The sequence below is a fragment of the Hypanus sabinus genome, chromosome 10 (genome assembly GCF_030144855.1).
Source record: "Hypanus sabinus isolate sHypSab1 chromosome 10, sHypSab1.hap1, whole genome shotgun sequence".
Classification (NCBI taxonomy): domain Eukaryota; kingdom Metazoa; phylum Chordata; class Chondrichthyes; order Myliobatiformes; family Dasyatidae; genus Hypanus; species Hypanus sabinus.
Window position 1 is genome coordinate 103,901,554 of NC_082715.1, and position 19,960 is coordinate 103,921,513.

Genomic DNA, 19,960 nt, shown 5'->3' on the forward strand with positions numbered 1-19,960 from the left:
TGGTTTCTTGAGCACCGTTGCAATTTCTGTTATGAACATGAGAGGAGCATAAAAAAGCTTTTTTACTGTATACAGTATATGCATAATATAGATTTGCTAAGGTATTACATGGGAATGAATGAATTTATCACTTACATGAAGAGTAAAGATCTTTACATTACGTCTCTGTTCAAATGTGCAATGTACAACTATAGTAATTTATAATAAATATTATGTACAACAGGACAGTCAGTATAACTGCGGTGAACTACATATACCTGTCTGGACACGCCCCCTCTCACCCCCCCCCTCCCCGACTGCTCCTGTGGCTCCTCCCACGGACCCCGGTATAAAGGAGATTGGAGACACAGCCCCGGCCTCAGTCTCCAGGATGCAGTGTGGTGGTCAATTGCTGCTTGTTCTTTCAGAAAATAAAAGCCTATATCTTGCCTCACGTCTCCAAGAGTTATTGATGGTGCATCAATAGCATAGAAATACAGTTGTGTCAGCATGAATTAATCAGTCCGATGGCCTGGTGGAAGAAGCTGTCCCGGGGCCAGTTGGTCCTGGCTTTTATGCTATGGTGCCATTTCCCGGATGGTAGTAGCTGGAATTGATTGTGGTTGGGGTGACTCAGGTCCCCAATGATCCTTTGGGCCTTTCTTACACATCTGTCTCTGTAAACAGTGGGAAGGTCACATCTACAGATGTGTTGGGCTGTCTACCCCACTCTCTACAGAGTCCTGTGATTGAGGGAAGTACAGTTCCCATACCAGGCAGTAATGTAGCCAGTCAGGATGCTCTTAATCATGCCCCTATAGAAAGTTCCTAGAATTTGGGGAGCCTTACAAAACGTCTTCAATTGTCTGAAGTGAAAGAGGCGCTGTTGTGCCTTTTACACCACACAGCCAGTATGTACAGACCACGTGAAATCCTCGGTGATGTTTATGTCGAGGAACTTAAAGCTGTTCACCCTCTCAACCCCAGATCCATTGATGTCAATAGGGGTTAGCCTGCATCCATTCCTCCTGTAATCCACAACCAGCTCCTTTGTTTTTGCGACTTTGAGGGAGAGGTTGTTTTCTCGACACCACTGTGTCAGGCTGATGACTTCCCTGCGGGCTGCTTCGTTATTATTTGAGATTAGGCCAATCAGTGCAGTGTCATCAGCAAATTTAATTAGCAGATAGGAGTTGTGGGTGGCGACACAGTCGTGGGTATAGAGAGAGTAAAGGAGGGGGCTTAGTACACAGCCCTGAGGGCCACCTGTGTTGAGGGTTAGAGGGTGAGGGAGCTCACTCTTACCACCTGCCAGTGATCTGACAGGAAGTCCAGGATCAATACTGTGTGAAATTAAAAAGTAGCTCTTAATTTCGACAGACCACTCAGTACATTAGAGTGAAAGTTCATTAAACAGGCACTGCCATGTGCTTTTGGCTGCAGTTCACTCAGTCAGTCCAGCTGCCTGTTCCTGTTAAAGTGAATTCCTCAGATGAAGTGTGAGCGACTGTTTGCACAGCCTGCACCTACAGCTTGAATCCAGCATTTGCCAGACTCCATTCTCCCATTTGTATTCCTATATGCATCCCATTTTCAAATCTGGAATCCACGCTATTAAAGCATAAGGCTGACTTCTTTGGAACTTTCTACACTCCTCCAACCCAACTTTCACAAGTTTCTTTTTTTTTCTTCTTATATTATTACAAAATCCCTTATTACAAATATTGTTGCTATACAAATATACAAAACAGTGGCAAACACAATTACTTCACTACAAATAGACAATAGACATTACACCAGAATGTTGCCATCTCCATCCACGATGGCATTTACACCCCGCGGAGCCCAGTGGTCTCGAAACTCCTCTAAGGCCACTGTGGACTGCGCGTGTTCTTTTCCAATATTTACCCGGGCACGAACATACCCTCTAAACATTGCAAGGCAGTCTGCAAGTTTCAGGTGTTACGGAACTCACAGTGCTCCCAATTCCTGGGCAATGTATGTGCCTGATATCCCAGCATTTGCAGCTCTGATTTGCTGGATACAAATCCTCTCAACATCCTCAGCAAAGCTGTACTACTGGGGCTCCAGAATTAAGTGCACCCCACCCTCATCAGTCTGTTCCAGTAGGACATTGCCGGAGCAGTACTGCCTGCAGAAAGAACAAATCTAATCTGGTTAATTATTGACCAATCAGTTTACATTCCAGTCATCAGTATGGTGCTGGAAGTAGCTGACAAATGTGCTATCCAGTGTCACTAACTCACTCATTGCTGTCTGGTTTGTACTCTCTAGTAAAGTTTTGTTTTGATCCAAGCACGGAATTAAGAGATCAATTCTGCAGATGAGGAGACAGTGACAATCGTTATCTGTACCTGGCATCAATAAGCCCGGTGCGATGAAGGATACAGTCCATTGACAGGCGCTGTACCTCACACAATGTCGAAGCTCAGTCATCCCCATCTCAGGACATTGCTGCAAGAGTTTTTCAGGGGCATACCCTACCTAAACAGTCTTCAGCTGCTTCATCAACATCTTTTCGTCCATTGTAAGGTCGGAGGTGGAGCTTTTCATTGATGATGACACAAATTTCAAATATATTCACCACTCCTTAGTTTGATGGAGGTGGCTTTTATCCACAAATTTCTGTAGCCTTTTCTATTCCTGGGCATTGGTGTTTCCATACCAGACTGTGAAGCTACCAGTGAGGATACTCTCAACAGTGCATCTTTAGAATTTTGTCAAAATAGCACGGTTTGTGAAGAAAGTTCTCAGAGGCACTAGAATTAGCTTTGTGGATCTGGTACAGCCTTTAGTCTTGAAAATTAGGTAAATGAAAGCTCTCTGAATTCTTGTTGGAGGATGAAGTGCCAATTGAGTTTTCCCATTATTCACCATGATTGTAACATATATATTGGTTTATTATAGTCAAAGCCTATATAAAAGCCAAAGAAAGGGCATATATAATAGAGCAGAAAATAATGGAAAGTTAGGGGATTGGGAAGCTTTTAAAAACCAACAGAGGGCAACTAAAAAAGTCATAAAGAAGGAAAGATGGAATATAAAAGTAAGCTAGCCAATAATATTAAAGAGGATACGAAAAGTTTCTTCAAATGTGTATAAGAGAAGCGAGAGTGGATATCAGACCACTGGAAGACAATGCATGAGAGGTAGTAATGGGGGACAAGGAAATGGCGGACAAAAACTGAATAAGTATTTTGCATGTCTTCACTGTAGAAGGCTCTAGCAGTATGGTGTAAGGTCCAGGTGTCAGGGGCCATGTAGTGTGTGAAGTTACCATAACTACTGAGAAGGTTCTTGGGAAAATAAAAGATCTGGAGTCAGATAAATCACCTGGACCAGATGGTGTAGACCACAGGGTTCTAAAATAGGTGGTTGAAGAAATTGTGGAGGCATTAGAAATGATCTTTTAAGAATTGCTGGAATGCTGGAACGGTTCCAGAAGACTGGAAATTTGCAAATATCACTCCACTTTTCAAGAAGGGAGAGAGGCAGAATAAAGGAAACTATAGGCCACTTAGTCTGACCTCAGTGGTTGGGAAGATGCTGGAGTCGATTATTAAGGATGAGAGTTCAGGGTAATTTGAGACACATAATAAAATAGGCTATGGCCAGCATGGTTCCTCAAGGGAAAATCCTGCCTGATAAATCTGTTGGAATTCTTTGAAGAAATAACAAGCAAGATAGACAATGAAGAGCTGGTTGATGTTGCGTACTTGGATTTTCAGAAGGCCTTTGACAAGGTTCAACAAGCTACGGGCCCATGTTATTACAGGAAAGAAGCTAACATGGATAAAACACAAGCTGATTGGCAGGAGGCGAAGAGTGGGAGTAAAGGGAGCCTTTTCTGGCTGGCTGTCAATGACTAGTGGTGTTCCACCGGGGTCTGTGTTGGGACCGATTCTTTTTATGTTATCTATCAATAATTTAGAAGATGGAATTAACCATATAACCATATAACAATCACAGCACGGAAACAGGCCATCTCGGCCCTCCTAGTCCGTGCCGAACTCTTAATCTCACCTAGTCCCACCTACCCGCACTCAGCCCATAACCCTCCACTCCTTTCCTGTCCATATACCTATCTAATTTTACCTTAAGTGACACAACTGAACTGGCCTCTACTACTTCTACAGGAAGCTCATTCCACACAGCTATTACTCTCTGAGTAAAGAAATACCCCCTCGTGTTTCCCTTAAACTTCTGCCCCCTAACTCTCAAATCATGTCCTCTTGTTTGAATCTCCCCTACTCTCAATGGAAACAGCCTATTCACGTCAACTCTATCTATCCCTCTCAAAATTTTAAATACCTCGATCAAATCCCCCCTCTACCTTCTACACTCCAATGAATAGAGACCTAACTTGTTCAACCTTTCTCTGTAACTTAAGTGCAAAAACCCAGGTAACATCCTATTAAATCGTCTTTGCACTCTCTCTAATTTATTGATATCTTTCCTATAATTCAGTGACCAGAACTGTAAACAATATTCCAAATTTGGCCTTACCAATGCCTTGTACAATTTTAACATTACATCCCAACTTCTGTACTCAATGCTCGGATTTATAAAGGCCAGCATTCCAAAAGCCCTCTTCACCACCCTATCTACATGAGACCACCTTCAGGGACCCATGGACTGTTATTCCTAGATCTCTCTGTTCCACTGCATTCCTCAATGCCCTACCATTTACCCTATATGTTCTATTTGGATTATTCCTGCCAAAATGTAGAACCTCACACTTCTCAGCATTAAACTCCATCTGCCAACGTTCAGCCCATTCTTCTAAATCTCCTTGCAAGCTTTGAAAACCCACCTCATTATCCACAACACCTCCTACCTTAGTATCATCGGCAAATTGATGGTTTTGTTGCAAAGTTTGCAGACAATATGAAGATAGGTGGAGGAGCAGTTAGTTTTGAGGAAGTAGAGAAGCTACAGAAGGACTTAGATTAGAATGGGCGAAGAAATAGCAGATGGAGTACGGTCCCAGGAAGCGTATGGTAATGCGCTTTGGTAGAAGAAATGAAAAGGTTGACTATTTTCTAAATGGAGAGAAAATACAAATAAATGAGGCACAAAGGGACTTGAGAGTCCTTGTGCAGGATTCCCTGAAGGTTAATTTGAGAATTACTAGAATTCAGAAGAATGAGTGGAGACCTATTTGGTGAAAGACCTTGATGGGGATGGGGAGAGTCTGTTTCCTATGGTGGGAGAGTTTCAGACCAGAGAGCACAACCTCCGAATAAAGGGGTATCCTTTTAGAATGGAGATGAGGAGGAACTTCTTCGGATACAGAGTGGTGAATCTGTGGAATCCTTTATCACAAGTCTTTATGTATACTTAAGGCAGAGGTTGATAGAATCTTGATTGGCCAGGGCATGAAGGAGCGGTGCCTCAGAAAGGCAACGTCCCTTATTAAGTACCCCCATCACCCAGGGCATACCCTCTTCTCATTGTTACCATCAGGTAGGAGATACAGAAGCCTGAAGGCACACACTCAGTGATTCAGGAACATCTTCTTCCTCTCTGCCATTCGATTCCTAAATGGATATTGAACCTATGAACACTACTTCACTTCTTAAAAATATATACTACTTCTGTTTTCTTCTCTGTGGATTGTCACCTTGTTGTGGTGGAGAAGCTTCTGTGGTCCTGTGATCTCGATGACAGTAAGGTCGAGGGTGAGGTCCCTGACAAAGAACAATCCAACTCAACAGTGGAACAGGGGGATGAAGTTACTTCGAACTCAATGGCTGTGAAGACGGATGAAGGCTGCAACAAATCCATCAGCTCCAATTGTAGCAGTTTCCATGCCATTGGAATCAGTTGGTTGATTTGTGAAGTATCATGTGCTTCTTGGACTGCAACCAAGTATACTTTAAACAAAACACACACAGGCTTCTTTGCTCTGTGGGCCTCATAAGCCACTTGAGAACCCGTAAATAGATCAACAGAATGAACACCATCATCCTCGACCTCGAGGGATAGGCATGACAACAACCACCACCACCACTCTCCTCCGTCTAGCGGAATTGGTCCTTACTCTTAATAATTTCTCCTCTTGCTCCTCCCACTTCCTTCAAGCTAAAGGTGTAGCCATGGGAAACGGAAGCAGGACCATCATCCTCGACCTTGAGGGATAGCCACGATGACTTCTGTTTTGCACTCATTATAATCTATTTAATATACATATGCTTACTTACTGTAATTGATTTATTTACTTTCTCTTCTTCTTTCCATATTATCATCTATTGCATTGTGCTGCTGCTGCTGCTAAGTTAACCAATTTCACGACACATGCTAGTGATAATAAACCTGTTTCTGATTCTGTCGGGTTAAGGGAGAATGCAGGAGACTGGGGCTGACAGGAAAATTAGATCAGCCATGATGAAATGGCGGAGCTGAGTCAATGAGCCAACTGGCCTAATTTTGCTCCTGTATCTTATGGTCTTGTAGTCTACTGGTTGCAAGTGACCAACGGTGACCCTGTATGTTGTTCATATATTCTTTCTGTGAAAAAGCATCTGGAAATTAACTGTCTGCCACTGGAGAAGAATTGCCTGTGTATGTGGTTGTCTGCAGAGTGAGGAACTGTCTTATTTCAGTTACTTTACCTTTGTTTCTTTCCCTCTTTCCCAGTATCTTAGTGAATGAGAGGGCTAGAGATACTGAGACACCAACAACAGAAAGGCCTTCCGGAAAGGGTAGGGTAGGGAAGCACTTAAAAGTATAATTGTTCTTCTCTATAAAAGCAAAAGATTGGAAAAATCCCACCGGAGTTCAGGCTCCAGTGTTGAGCAGAGGCCAGCACGGGGAAGAGTATGGTATTGTGTCAATAATAGTGAGCATGCAAACATATGGGTTAGTCATGTAATGAAAAGCCACCAACGTTCCTGCAGCATTGCCCTTTTAAATTCATGATTGCTTTATGGTTTCTTTTAAAAGATGTTTTCCTCACTATTTCCAATCAGATTTTAATACAAATTGCTCCGTGCATGAGTTGCTTGTTGCAGAGCAGCACACATGACATGAATTTGTTTCTTCTGGTAATTACCTCCATTATGTGCTGCCTCTGAAATAGCAGGCTACAAAGGAGTAAGATGGGAATTCCTGCGGGGGTTGCAATAGAATGTATGATCTGGATGATAAAGCTAAGATCAAAAGACAATGAATGCCTGAAGGTATGTGGCCATACCAATCGCTATCTCAAAACTTGTGTTTATAAACCCTGCTGTACTTTCCTGAGTATTCCACAAGTCAGATCTTGGCTGCTTGCACCATCTGCTGCAAACTGATGTGCTGATAGCAATCATCTCTGTGTGCTTCTCTAACCATTGCCATGGCTTATCGGGAGCTCTGTAGCTGGATTCTTCCAGCTACAGTCATTGGCATTTGCAAATTTAGACAGCAAATCCTTCAGCTATGTAATCATTAATGTTTGCATGGAAATAAGCCCATCAAACTCCCAGTGAATAATCGGCACGACATGCAAGGGAAGAACTTCATCTTTAATCGTAGCACGAAACATGGTGGAGAGCATAGTGTCTGCATTTGTTTTAAATGTTTTTGTTCCATTGACTTCAACAGTAGCCAATATTCAATACACACTTATGCCTGCTAAATAGAGATATTTCACCCACAAGGTCTTTGGGAGGACCACAGATCACATCCAGTCTTAGGTAACCGATAGTAGAGGGACCCAGAGTCATCTGCATCTCATAGAAGCTGAATATTGTGATATTTTCTTCAATCCAAAAGTATCTTGATTAGAAATAAGTAAAATGACCTACCAAAGTATTATCACCTGTATTATACTTGCAAATAAGACAAGACTACATACTACACTATACGCAACTCTGAGATGCATTTTCTTGCAGGCATTCACAGTAGAATAAAGAAAAAAATCAATGAAAATTAATGAAAAACTACACACAAAGTTTGACAATCAATGTGCAAAAGAAAACAAACTAGGCAAATGCAATTAATAATACCAATGATTATAGAACTACAAGTGCTATCAGCCTACACAATAACAATAAACAATTAGGCCTACACAGCAATATTTATGAGAACCTCCAGAAAGCCACAATACTAAACACCACTACAGTAGTCCAAAAGTTGCTAGCAATTGAGAAATGAGTGTGCTTGGCTATACCTGAACCTAAAGTTTTATCAGCTTGAGCTGAGAAAAAATAAAAATACACTAAATAATAATAAATAAGTAAATAAATAATACTGGGAACATGAATTGTAGAGTCCTTGAAAGTATTGTGGAATCAGTTCAGAGCTGAGTTGTGTGAAGTTACCCACGCTGGTTCAGGAGCCTGATTTTTATAGGGTAATAACTGTTCCTGAACATGGTGGACTGGAACCTCAGGCTCCTGTACCTTCTTACTGTTAGCAGCAGTGAGAAGAGAGTATGGTCTGATGGTGGTGATCCAACAACCATTCCACATCATTAGAGGACTGATTTCAGATCTAAGTGTTTAATCATACTGATCAATTAATTAATCACAACACATCATTCTACACTAACATAAGCTGATTGGGAGATGAATTCATTTTCATGCAGGGTTTGGCAAACCTGGCATAGTTCTAGGCAGATTATTCAACTGTTAGATTAATGAACTTAACACTGTTGGTTATATGCCTGCCTTTTCGTTAGCTATGTAGATCAGCCCATGCTCCAAGCTGTCCCTGATAATGCTTCCCAGCTCTTCCTGTGCTGCATCAATGACTGCACTGGTGCTTCCTCATGCACTCGTGCTGAGCTCCTCAATATCATCAACTTTACCTCCAACTTCCACTGTGCCCTTAAATCCACTTGCTCCATTTCTTCCCTTTCTCTATCTCTGTCTCTCCACCTCTGGAGAAAAGCTATCTACTGACATCTTTCATAAACCCACCATTTCTCATGGTTATCTTTACTATACCTCTTTCCATCCTGTCTCCTGTCAAAGCATGATTCTCTTTTCTCAGCTACTTCATCTCTGCTGCATCTGTTCCCAGGATGAGGTTTTCCTTTCGAGGGCATCAGAGTTGTCCTCCTTCAAAGAATGAGGTCTCCCTTCCTCCACCGTTGATGCTGCTTTCCTCCATTTCCCAGACTTCCGGCTCCTCCCATCTTTCCACCACTTTAACAGGGATGGAGTTCCTCTTGTCTTCACCTACTATCCCATGAGCCTCCACATTATTCTCCAAAATTTCTGCCATCATCAATGGGATCCAATCACCAAACACATCTTTACCACCCCCTGCTCTCTGCTTTTCATTGGGATAGCTTCCTCCACAATTCCCTTATCCATTCAAACTCCCTACCGATCTCTTTCCTGGCACTTGTCCCTGCAGGCAACAAAAATGCTACACCTTCCCATTCACCTCCTCCCTTACCTCCACTCAGGACCTAAAACAGTCCTTCCAGGTGAGATAACACTTCAGATGCGAATCTATTGGGGTCATCTATTGTATCCAGTGTTTCCTATGAGGCCTCCCCTACATTGGTAAATTAGGGGACCACGTAAATTGGGGGACCACTTTGTCAAGCACCTCTGCTCCATCTGCCAAAATCAGAATTTTCCAGTGGCCAACCATTTTAATTCCTGTCCTCATTCCCATTCAAACATGTCGGTCTATGACCTCCTCTTTCGCTATGATGAGGCCATTCTCAGGGTGGAGGAACAATACCTCATATACCATTTAGGTAGCCTCCAACTTGATGGCACAAACATTGATCTCTCCTTCCAGCATTTCTTTTTCTTCCTCCCCCTTCCCTTTTCTTCTATTCCCCACTGGCCTCTTATCTCTTCTCCTCACCTATCTATCACCTTCCCTGAGTCCCCTCCTCCTTCCCTTTCACCCATGGTTCACTCTCCTCTCAGATTCCTTCTTCTCCAGCCTTTACCTTGCCCACTCACCTGGCTTCATCTATCTGCTCCTTCCCCCCTCCCACCTTCTTATTCTAGTATCTTCCCACTTCCTTTCCAGTCCTGGAGAAGGGCCTTACCCAAATCATTGACTATTTATTCACTTCCATAGATGCTGCCTGACTTAGTGAGCTCCTCTAGCATTTTGTTTGTGTGACTCTGGATATATAGCTTCATCATATAAGTTTGAACTGAAGTGAGGAGCTTAAATATTCTATATCAGACTGAAAACTGTCTGGAGCTTTATGCATCATCTTGCTGCAGAAAGGTGCCTCCAGGATTACCCGGGAACAGTTGCAGTTAATGATATGCCTGGTACCTTCTCAGTTGCCCTGACAACTGCTACAAGTCAGAAACACCCATTTCACTTACAAGCTGTAGGTATCCACATCATTAAGAATTTACCTTAATGTTAAGAGGATCTGGAACCACTGACTGGAGAAAGCTAGCAGGTGAAAGAAGATTAGCGGACTGGCTGGAGGCAAAAGTGTTTTTTTTTTCTGTCTGGCTGTTAGTGGCTAGTGGAGTTATGCAGGGGTTAGAGCTATATTTTCACACTATATGTCAATGATCTTGTTGATGGAATTGGTGCCTTTTTGTCCAAGTTTGTGGACAATAATAGGTAGGGGGGCAGTCAATGTTGAGGAAGCAGAGAGTCTGCAGAAGAACATGGACTGATAAGAATGGGCAAAAAAGTGTCAGATGTAATACAGTAGAGGGAAGTGTATTGTCATGAACTTTGGTAGAAGGAACAAAGGCATAGACTATATTCTAAAACGGGGAGCAAATTCAGAAATTGGAGGTGCAAAGGAGACTTGGGAGTACTAGTGCCAGATTCCCTAAGTGTTAACTTCCAGGTTAAGTTGGTTGTAAGGAAGGCAAGTGTAACGTTATCATTCATTTCAAGAAGTCTAGAATATAAAAAAGGATGTAATGCTGAGGTTTTGTAAAGTATTAGTCAGATTGCACTTGGAGGATTGTGAACAGTTTTCAGCCCCTTATCTAAGAAAGAATGCACTGGCATTTGAGAGGTCGAGAGGACGGGCACAAGAATTATCCTGGGAATGAAAAGGTTTACGTGAGGAGCCTTTGATCAAGCTGGACCTGTACTCTCCAGAGTCCAGAAGAATGAGGAGGATCTCACTGAAATCTGTTGAATATTGAAACAAAAATATTGAGTGACATGGAGAGGATATATTCATTAACGGTAGAGTTTGGGACCAGAAAGCACAACCTCAGAACACAAGGATGTCCTTTTAGAACAGAGATGAGGAGGAATTTCCTCGGAAGAGAGTTGTGAATCTATGGAATTCATTGCCATAGATGGCTGTGGAGGCCGAGTCATTAGATATATTTAAAACAGATGTTGATAGGTTCTTGATTGGTCAGGGTGTCAAAGGTTATAAGCAGAATCAGGAGAATGAGGCTGAGAGAGTAATCAATCAGTGATGATTGAATGGTAGAGCAGACTTGATGGGCCAAAAGATCTAATCCTGCTCTTACATCTTATGTTGGACATTGGCCCTTGAGGCATACTAATCCACTCCTTCAACCACTTACAAATGAACCCCTATGAAATATTTACACAGATAAATTTATTCCCCATTGTACCAAACAGTAGCAGTGATGTAGTGACACTGAAATTCATTCCATTAAACTCAGTAAAATGAATGCTAAAAGGACAATAGATCTCACTTATGTGACTATAAAATGCATCTAATGCTACTAACTAGGAATGAATATCTAAGCCAGTTTTGTTTTCTTTTATCTTGCTGTTGCTCTTTGAGGTTCCAAGCCATCATACACAAATAAAATTCCTAAAAAATAGAAATTGCTATTGAAATTTTCAAAGTCTGATATAAAACAGTAGCTTCTAGAAACACCCAAAAAACATGAATTCTATTTCTCTTTCTATAGGAATATACAGGACCCTGGTCAGACCCCACGGAGTACTGTGCTCAGTTCTGGTCGGCTCACTACAGGAAGGATGTGGAAGCCATAGAAGGGTGCAGACGAGACTTACAAGGATTTGGAAAGTGATACCAAGCTGGAGAAGGGAAAGGATCATTCTCCTTATAGATGCTGCCTGGCCTGCTGTGTTCCACCAGAATTTTCTATGTGTTGTTGTTTGAATTTCCAGCGACTGCAGATTCCCTCATGTTTACAAGGATGTTGTCTGGATTGGGGAGCATGCCTTATGAGAATAAATTGAGTGAACTTGGCCTTTTCTCTTTGGAGCGACGGAGGATGAGAGTTGACCTGATAGAGGTGTATTTGATGATGAGAGGCATCGATTGTGTGGATAGTCAGAGGCTTTTTCCCAGGGCTGAAATGGTTGCCACAAGAGGTTTAAGGTGCTGGGGAGTAGGTACAGAGGAGATGTCAGGGGTAAGTTTTTTACCCAGAGAGTGGGGAGTGTGTGGAATGGGCTGCTGGCAACGGTGGTGGATGTGGATACGATAGGATCTTTTAAGAGACTTTTGGATAAATACACGGAGCTTAGAAAAATAGAGGGCTATGGGTAAGCCTAGTAATTTCTAAGGTAAGGACATGTTCGGCACAACTTTGTGGGCTGAAGGGCCTGTATTGTGCTGTAGGTTTTCTGTGTTTCTATAGGTGCTACCTGACATGTTAGGGATTTTTAGCATTGTCGTTATTATTTCAAAATGCCTGAGGCACATATCCACCTTAAGAATATTTTCTTAATACTTTCACCTCAAATAGCTCTGCTGTTCCTATCCTTGGACTTCCTGAGGATTAGATAGCTACAACACCCAGAGAGGCCCCTCAGATATGCTGAGAACTTAACCTAGGGAAGGTGAATACCTGTGTGCCCTCCTTTCCATTGCCTCCATCACTCCAGGTTACTGCACTGCTGATGGAATTCGACTGGAGAACTTCTTAAGCTCAAAGGGCAAATCACATTGTAGCTCCACCCAGCCTAGTTCCAAACATAGACCTGGAACCAGCTTACCTTTTGCTTTCACTTCATGTGGAAGGCCTGCAGTCACTCTTATTTTTTGCTTCTGTTCGGCTTCCAACGTCATGCTGGCCTTCTTGCTGCAGCCACTCCAAAGGCATAATCTGTAATAAGCAACAATGATGAGCCATAAACTCCCCTGATGAACTGTAATCCATCAGAGACGTTTATGAACAGTTAGAAGCCACATTCAATACGTAATTAATTAGAGCATTAGTATTAATAAAAAGAAAGTAAACAAAAAGAAAGCATTCTTTAAAGCGAAGGTTACTGACTCCATTCAAATGAATGGGCCTGCACCAGATTTGTCCACTACAGAGGACAAGTGTGAGGCCAGAAGTGAAATATGTCCAGACCCTATGCTTGGGGCATTAGTGGATTATTGAGTCTAGCAGTACAGGTGGGGCTCAGAAACTCTGGAATCTGATCCATCAGTGTGCTGTGTACTTTGATTATGCAGTGCGGGACATGCTGACATCAGATTCTGTAAGGATCTACTAGCAAGGCTCAGTTGCCCAAAATGTCATTGATGCATTTCAATTTAAAATTATTCATCAGAAATGAGCATTGTTAATTAACTCGAAAACTAGGATTTATGGTCCTTCCTGTAGAGAAGAGATTAGTTTTTGATGTCTTTGCAGAGCAAGTAGTCCCATAGTACTACTAGATCAGGACTTCCAGAACCTTGGTGGAATCAGGATATACAGTGCTTCCTAACCAGGATAGTGATGTTAAAGAGAAACCTTAGTTTGTGACTTCCTCACCTTGTTTGCACATACAATCAAAGAAGGCTTGGAACGTCTAAGCCTAGATGTTCTCCAGGTTTGATGCATGCAGATATGGGCTAAATAACTGAGGAATAATGTATGGAACTTAACTCTGCAATCATCATCAAGTGTCCCACTTCTGACTTTGCTGGAAGTAATCAGGGATCCCTTTTTCACGTTTGGCCTGACGATAGGAGGCTTCAAGGTCTGCAGATTCAGTTGCTGGTCTTCCAGATGAAGACTTCTAGATTTCATAGCCTTGTGCTGCTACTGAGCTGGGTCTCACAGGGAATGTTTAAGAGTAAGGCTTGGATAATGGGGTCCTTGATCATGAATGCTGCTTTCTAGGGGCTACGCTTCTTCTAAATCAGCTCATGGTGGTGAGGGCTTTGGCTGTGATGGATTGGGCTGTATCTGCTACTATTTGAAGGCTTTTCAATTCTTGGGCATTGGTGTTTCCATACCAGGCTGTGATATAACCATTCCGAATACTCCTCACTGTGCATCTATAGAAGCTGACAATGTTTCAGATGACATGCTGAATCTGTGCAATCTTCTAAGAAAGTACATTGAGGCACTGCCATGCCTTCTTTGTGCTTATGTGCTGTTCCCAGGACAGATCTTCTTCTGATATGACAACATCAAGGAATTTAAAGTTACTGACTAATGGACCTCTGCTCCTCCTGTAGTCAATAATCCACTCTTTGGTATTGCTGACATTGAGCTACAGATTTTGCTGTGGCGCGATTCAAGCAGATTTTCAATCTCCCTCCTATATGCCAATTTGTCACCAGCTTTGAGTTTGGTCTTGGTGATGATGAGGGTGGCTGGGATGCTGGCAGAAGAGTTTGGTTCGGTATGTGTGACTGTGTCAGACTGATTCTCTCTGGACTCCAGAACAGTTCTCCCAAGTCTCCAGATATTAAATCCAGTACAGTGTTTGTGTCCTATCTAGAGAGCTAATTCTGGGTGCCTTCTCCAAAGTTTACTTTTTTTTTTGTAGTGCAATGATATAACTGAGTGGTTTGTTGAGCTATTCATGAAATCAATGAGCTAAGGGTACCATGCGGTCCTGATTTGAAGGTGGACTTCTCTGCTGCTCTGATGAACTCAGGAGCTCAGGAGTCTAGACGCTTCACCCAGAAATATCTGTATAACTGGGACACAGATTACACGAGGAACTGGCAGTAAAGATATCAGAGACATGCCCAGTACCAGGAAATGGTAATAAATATGAAATTCAAACATACAAAATGTACAGAGGAAAACAGAATAAATGAGAAAGAAGCTGTTGTGTTCCCACCTGGAGAATAAAACAATGGCCTACATGCTGTGCATAAGTTTACATGATAAACAACAGAAGCATGTTACTAAAGTACTTCTCCACAACCCACTACATCAAGGGTCTACATTTGGAAATGATAGGTTGTCTGTATAACATAGATGAGAGAAATCATGGCTTCTATTTTGGAGGAACCTGAGTATTTCATGTGTTAAAAGGAGAACATGTAGAACATTCATTGAATGAGTAAAGAACACTGTCTTTATAGGAGCATTTTAAAATGTGGAAAGAGGAGCAACAATGAACTTGAGAATGAACTTGGATACAGATGCAAACCAATCAGCTGAGAAATTCCAGTATTTTTTTGCTTTTACCACGGCAAGGCAGACTACCTTCTTTACGTCTTTGCAGGGGCTATAAGATCATGAGGCACATAGATGGTGAGCATGCACAGTCTTTTTCCCAGGGAAGTGATACTAAAAACCAGAGGGCACAGAATTAAGGTTGAAGGTGAGAGATTGTAAAGGTTGTGCTGATTTGGAACGAGCTGCCAGAAATAGTGTTTGAAGCAGGCACATTACTGAGATTTAAAAACCATCTGGATAAGTACATAGAAGAGGTTTAGAAGGCTATGGGCCAAACATATCAGATGGAACTAGCTCCCAAAGTAACACAGTGGACGAATTGAGCCAAAGGGCCTGTGTCCATGCTGTATCATTCAATAACTAGAACACAGTAGTGGCCAAATAAATCTTTCAGTTGACATTCTTTGGCTGAGGTGATTGGCTACTAACAGACACGTTTTTCTTCACACCAGCTGCCAAGCAGCAGTGAGCTTACATAATGAATCTTGGTGCCTCAGCCTTTTACGTACCATTTGCAGCCTTAATGTGTAGGCCAATTACACTGATCTTTCCTTCAGTATTCAGCTCTGGTGTCCATTTCTGAATTCAGGGTAAGGAAATGGATGGCACCGGCAGAACTCAAACCAAGCAATGAAATCACTACTGGGAAGGCATCATGATTCTTGAGGAAATAAAAGTTTTTAAAAAACTACAGATGGTAGAAATAATGAAAGATCCTAGACCCAAAATGTTAACTCAGTACCTCTTTCCACTGACAATCCCTGATCCACTGTGTATTTCCGGTATTTTTTATTTTTATCATGCCGTATTAGATCAGTTAATGTAATAGAAATTTGCCCTTACAGAATTCATTAATTATTACCATAAAGTTAGAGATATGGAATAAAATTTCATTCTTCTGTACTTAAATGTGAAAACACTTAAAATATGTAAAGAAAACTAGCCTAATTTAACAGGGGCAATGCCCACAGGCTGCCAGCTGATGGTGGGAGGCCACTTATGATATTTGCTTTGGAAATTGACAGGGCAACCTCTTCTGTTGATACTTGTATGATGATATTAGTGTAACAATGAAACATCCATGTCTTATAATTTAAACAACAGTCCTTTCTCTTCTGCTGAATACAATACCTATTCCATTGCCTATAGATAGTTTTCACATGTGGGCATTGCCGTTGAGAGAAAAATTCATAGGACTACATCTCCACATTATATAAGATTCGAGGGGTATAGAGAGTTTGCATTCCAGAAAATTAGGATACAGATTAGGAATGCATTCTCCTCCTCCCCCACCATAATGTGGGGTATACTGTACTCCCATGATAATATTCATGGAAGAGGATTCTGCCCCTGCATGCCATTCAGACATCTGCTGGATATAGGTAGATGGGAGAACTTGGCTTTAATAGCATGCTGACAAATGTCCTGCAGGCACACAGAGTACAATGCTTGGTGCCAGAGAGCTCCCAGAGCCATTGTGGTAACATTCTAGTATGACTCACTGTGAGCTCCAATGAAGTGCATTGAGGATACCTGCTACTAAACACATCTATGTGAGGGCAAATCAGAAACCATGGCCGACAGCAAAGACGTCCGGGCACAGCTGAGAGATCAGGGTACTGCCTTCTGATTGGGTGGAAAAGATAGCTCTCAGGTCAATCTTTTACCATCAGGAAGGCAAAGCCAGATTATTCACAGAGGCTATTACAGCCATTTCTGTGACACCCGAGACATGAGGTACATGTGACAGGACATTCAGACTATAATGGACTACAAGTCCATCCTGCACATCAACAAGGGTGACATTTCACTTCCCAGTAGGCTGAATGTATTTTATGCCCCCCGCCCCCGTCCTTTCCCCCAAAGAGCAGGCACTCTGTCTAGCCACAGCTGGGGTGAGAAAGACTCTAGCCAGTGTCAACTCATGTAAAGCTGTGGGGCCTGATAATGTAACAGGACAGGTTCTGAAGGACTATGCAGCCCAGTTAACAGAGGTTTTAATAGGTATCAATTTTTTTAATTTATTGAGATAGAGTGCAGAATAAGCCCTTCCAGCATTTAATCCTAGCCTAATTGCAGGACAATTTACAATGACCAACTAACCTACTAACCAGCACATCTTTGGCCTGTGGGAGGAAATCCATCCAGTCAAGGGGAGAACGTACTAATTCCTTAGAGACAGCAACAGGAATTGAATCTGGTCGCCTATACTGGAAAGTGTTGTGCTAACCACTACACTATCATGCTGTCTCACGGTATCTTCAACGTCTCTCTGGAACTGCCCACTGTCCCTTCAGGCTGCAAGGCAGACGCCATCATCTCGGTGTCCAAGAAGATGACAATAACCTGCTTCAACTACTACTGTCCAGTGACACTGACCTCAATAATAATGCAGTACTTCGAGCATTGAATTCCATCTTCCTGCTACATTGGACCTTTTACTTTGAGTCGGTCTACTTATGTTTCCATAACCTCTGCACTCCATTCTGTCCTGTCCCATCTTGACGGTGATTCATGTGCTTGGATGCTGTTTATCAACACTGCTTGGCATTTAATACAATCATCGCTCAGAAGCTGGTAGGTAAACTGGTAGCTGGTAGGGTCTCAACACCTCTCTCTATAACTGGCTTCTGGACTTCTTGACACAAAGGCCACAGTCAGTCCATTTGTCAGAATCATTTCTAGCTCCATCGGCTGAGCATTGACATTCCCCCGGGACTGCATGCTCAGCCCACTGCTGAAGATGCTAGATCCATTTCAAACTGAGTCTTTAAGCTCGCTGATGACTCAGCAGTGGTTGGCTTCATCAACAACGACAAGATGGATTACAGAGAGGAGGTAGAGTGGCTGGTAGAATGACGCAAGCACAATAATTTGAGTTTCAAAGTGGACGAAACGATAGAGGTAATTGTGGACTTTCGGAAGGATTGGGCTGACCAGTCCTCACTGCATAAACACTGCTTATCTGCAGAAAGAGTTAAGAGCACCAGGTTTCTGGGAGTATGCATAATGGACAATCTCACCTAGTCCCACAGTACCACCTCTTTGGTCAAGAAAGCACAGCAGCATCTCCATTTCCTGATGAGATTGAGTTGAGTGAGGCTCTCCCCTACATTCTAAACAATCTTTACAGGAGAGGAGCTCCGTTGAGATTGTCTTGACCAGCTGCATCACCTTCATAGTATAGGAATTACAAAGCATCTGACTACAAGGATTTGGAAGGCTGCCATGATGATCATCGAGGTCTTTCCTCCCCACCATCAGAAATATTTATAAGGAGTGCTGCATACATCGGGTCTTTAGCATAGTCAATGTTCCCTCCCATCTGTCTATCAATCTCTTTTACTCCTTATGATCAGGTAGGAGGTATCATAGCATTTGGACAAAAGCTGTTAGGATGGGAAATAGCTTTGTCCCGCAGGCCATGGGACTCCTTAACTTCCTGCCACCATCCAGGTCTCATCACTCACAAAGCACCAGTAGTGTTATGCTGTTTACTTTGTAAACTGTGTCAAAAATTCACCTTATTATTTGTTAATTTACCAGCAGTAATATTACTGATGTGTTATGAGTGTGAGTACTGTGTTACATAAGAACATAAGAAATAGGAGCATGAGTAGGCCAAGAGGCCCATCAAGCTTGCTCTGCCATTCAATTAGATCATGGCTGATACGACCTGGAGTCACCTCCACCTACCTGCCTTTTCCCCATAACCCTTAATTCCCTTACTAAACAAAAATCTATCCAAGTTTGTCTTAAATATATTTACTGAGGTCGCCTCCACTCTTTGGGAAAAGTAGGTCCTCCTCATCCCCATCCTAAATATATTACCCCAGATCTTGAGTTTATGTCCCCTAGTTCTAGTTTCACATACCAGTGGAAACAACGTTCCTTCCTCAATCTTATCTATCCCTTTCATAATTTTATAAGTTTCTATAAGATCGCCTCTCATTCTTCTAAATTCCAGTGAGTACAGTTCCAGGAGATTCAATCTCCCCTCACAGTTTAACCCCCTCATCTCTGGAATCAACCTGGTGAACCTCCTCTGCACTGCCTCCAAAGCCAGTCCAAAGCCAATACTGTGCATGTTGGTCCAGAGGAACGTTGTTTTGTTTGGTAGTATACATGAGTACGGGTTTACTGACAATAAACTGAGCTTGAATTTGATCATGAACTTCATGAGGTAACAGAGAAAAAGAAATTCCTGGAGGAAGGAGGAAAAAAGATGATGATTGTAAGGAAAGATTGAAAAATCAGATAAAAATCAATAATTATTAAGCATGGAAAAGGTCTAGATTAATCATATCCATGGAAAACATGGTAAAAGAGATCAGGTTTTCTGTTATCTAATGATATGGTCAAAGTTCAAAGTAAATTATATTATCAAAATATATACAGGACACTTTATACAACCCTGATTCATTATTTTTGGGCATACTTAACAAATCTATAGAATAGCTGTAATAACAGGATCAATGAAAGATCAACCAGAGTGCAGAAGACAACAAATTGTGCAAATGTGAATGTAAGTAAATAGCAATAACTAACAAGAACATGAGGTAATGAGATAAAGAGTCCTTAAAGTGAGATTATTGTTAGTGGGAAAATTTCAATGTTGGGGCTAGTGAACCTGATGGTTTGAG

General features: G+C 42.1%; 1 protein-coding gene across 1 annotated transcript in view; it reads right to left on the reverse strand.

The window, feature by feature from the left end:
* LOC132401342 (uncharacterized) overlaps positions 1–15,433 on the reverse strand; it is a 134,251-nt gene extending 118,818 nt beyond the window's left edge. Inside the window, exon 1 of the mRNA XM_059983471.1 lies at positions 12,898–15,433. The gene's annotated coding sequence lies outside the window, so the exon portion shown is untranslated. The remainder of the gene's footprint in view (positions 1–12,897) is intronic.
* Between the last annotated feature and the right edge of the window lie 4,527 nt (positions 15,434–19,960).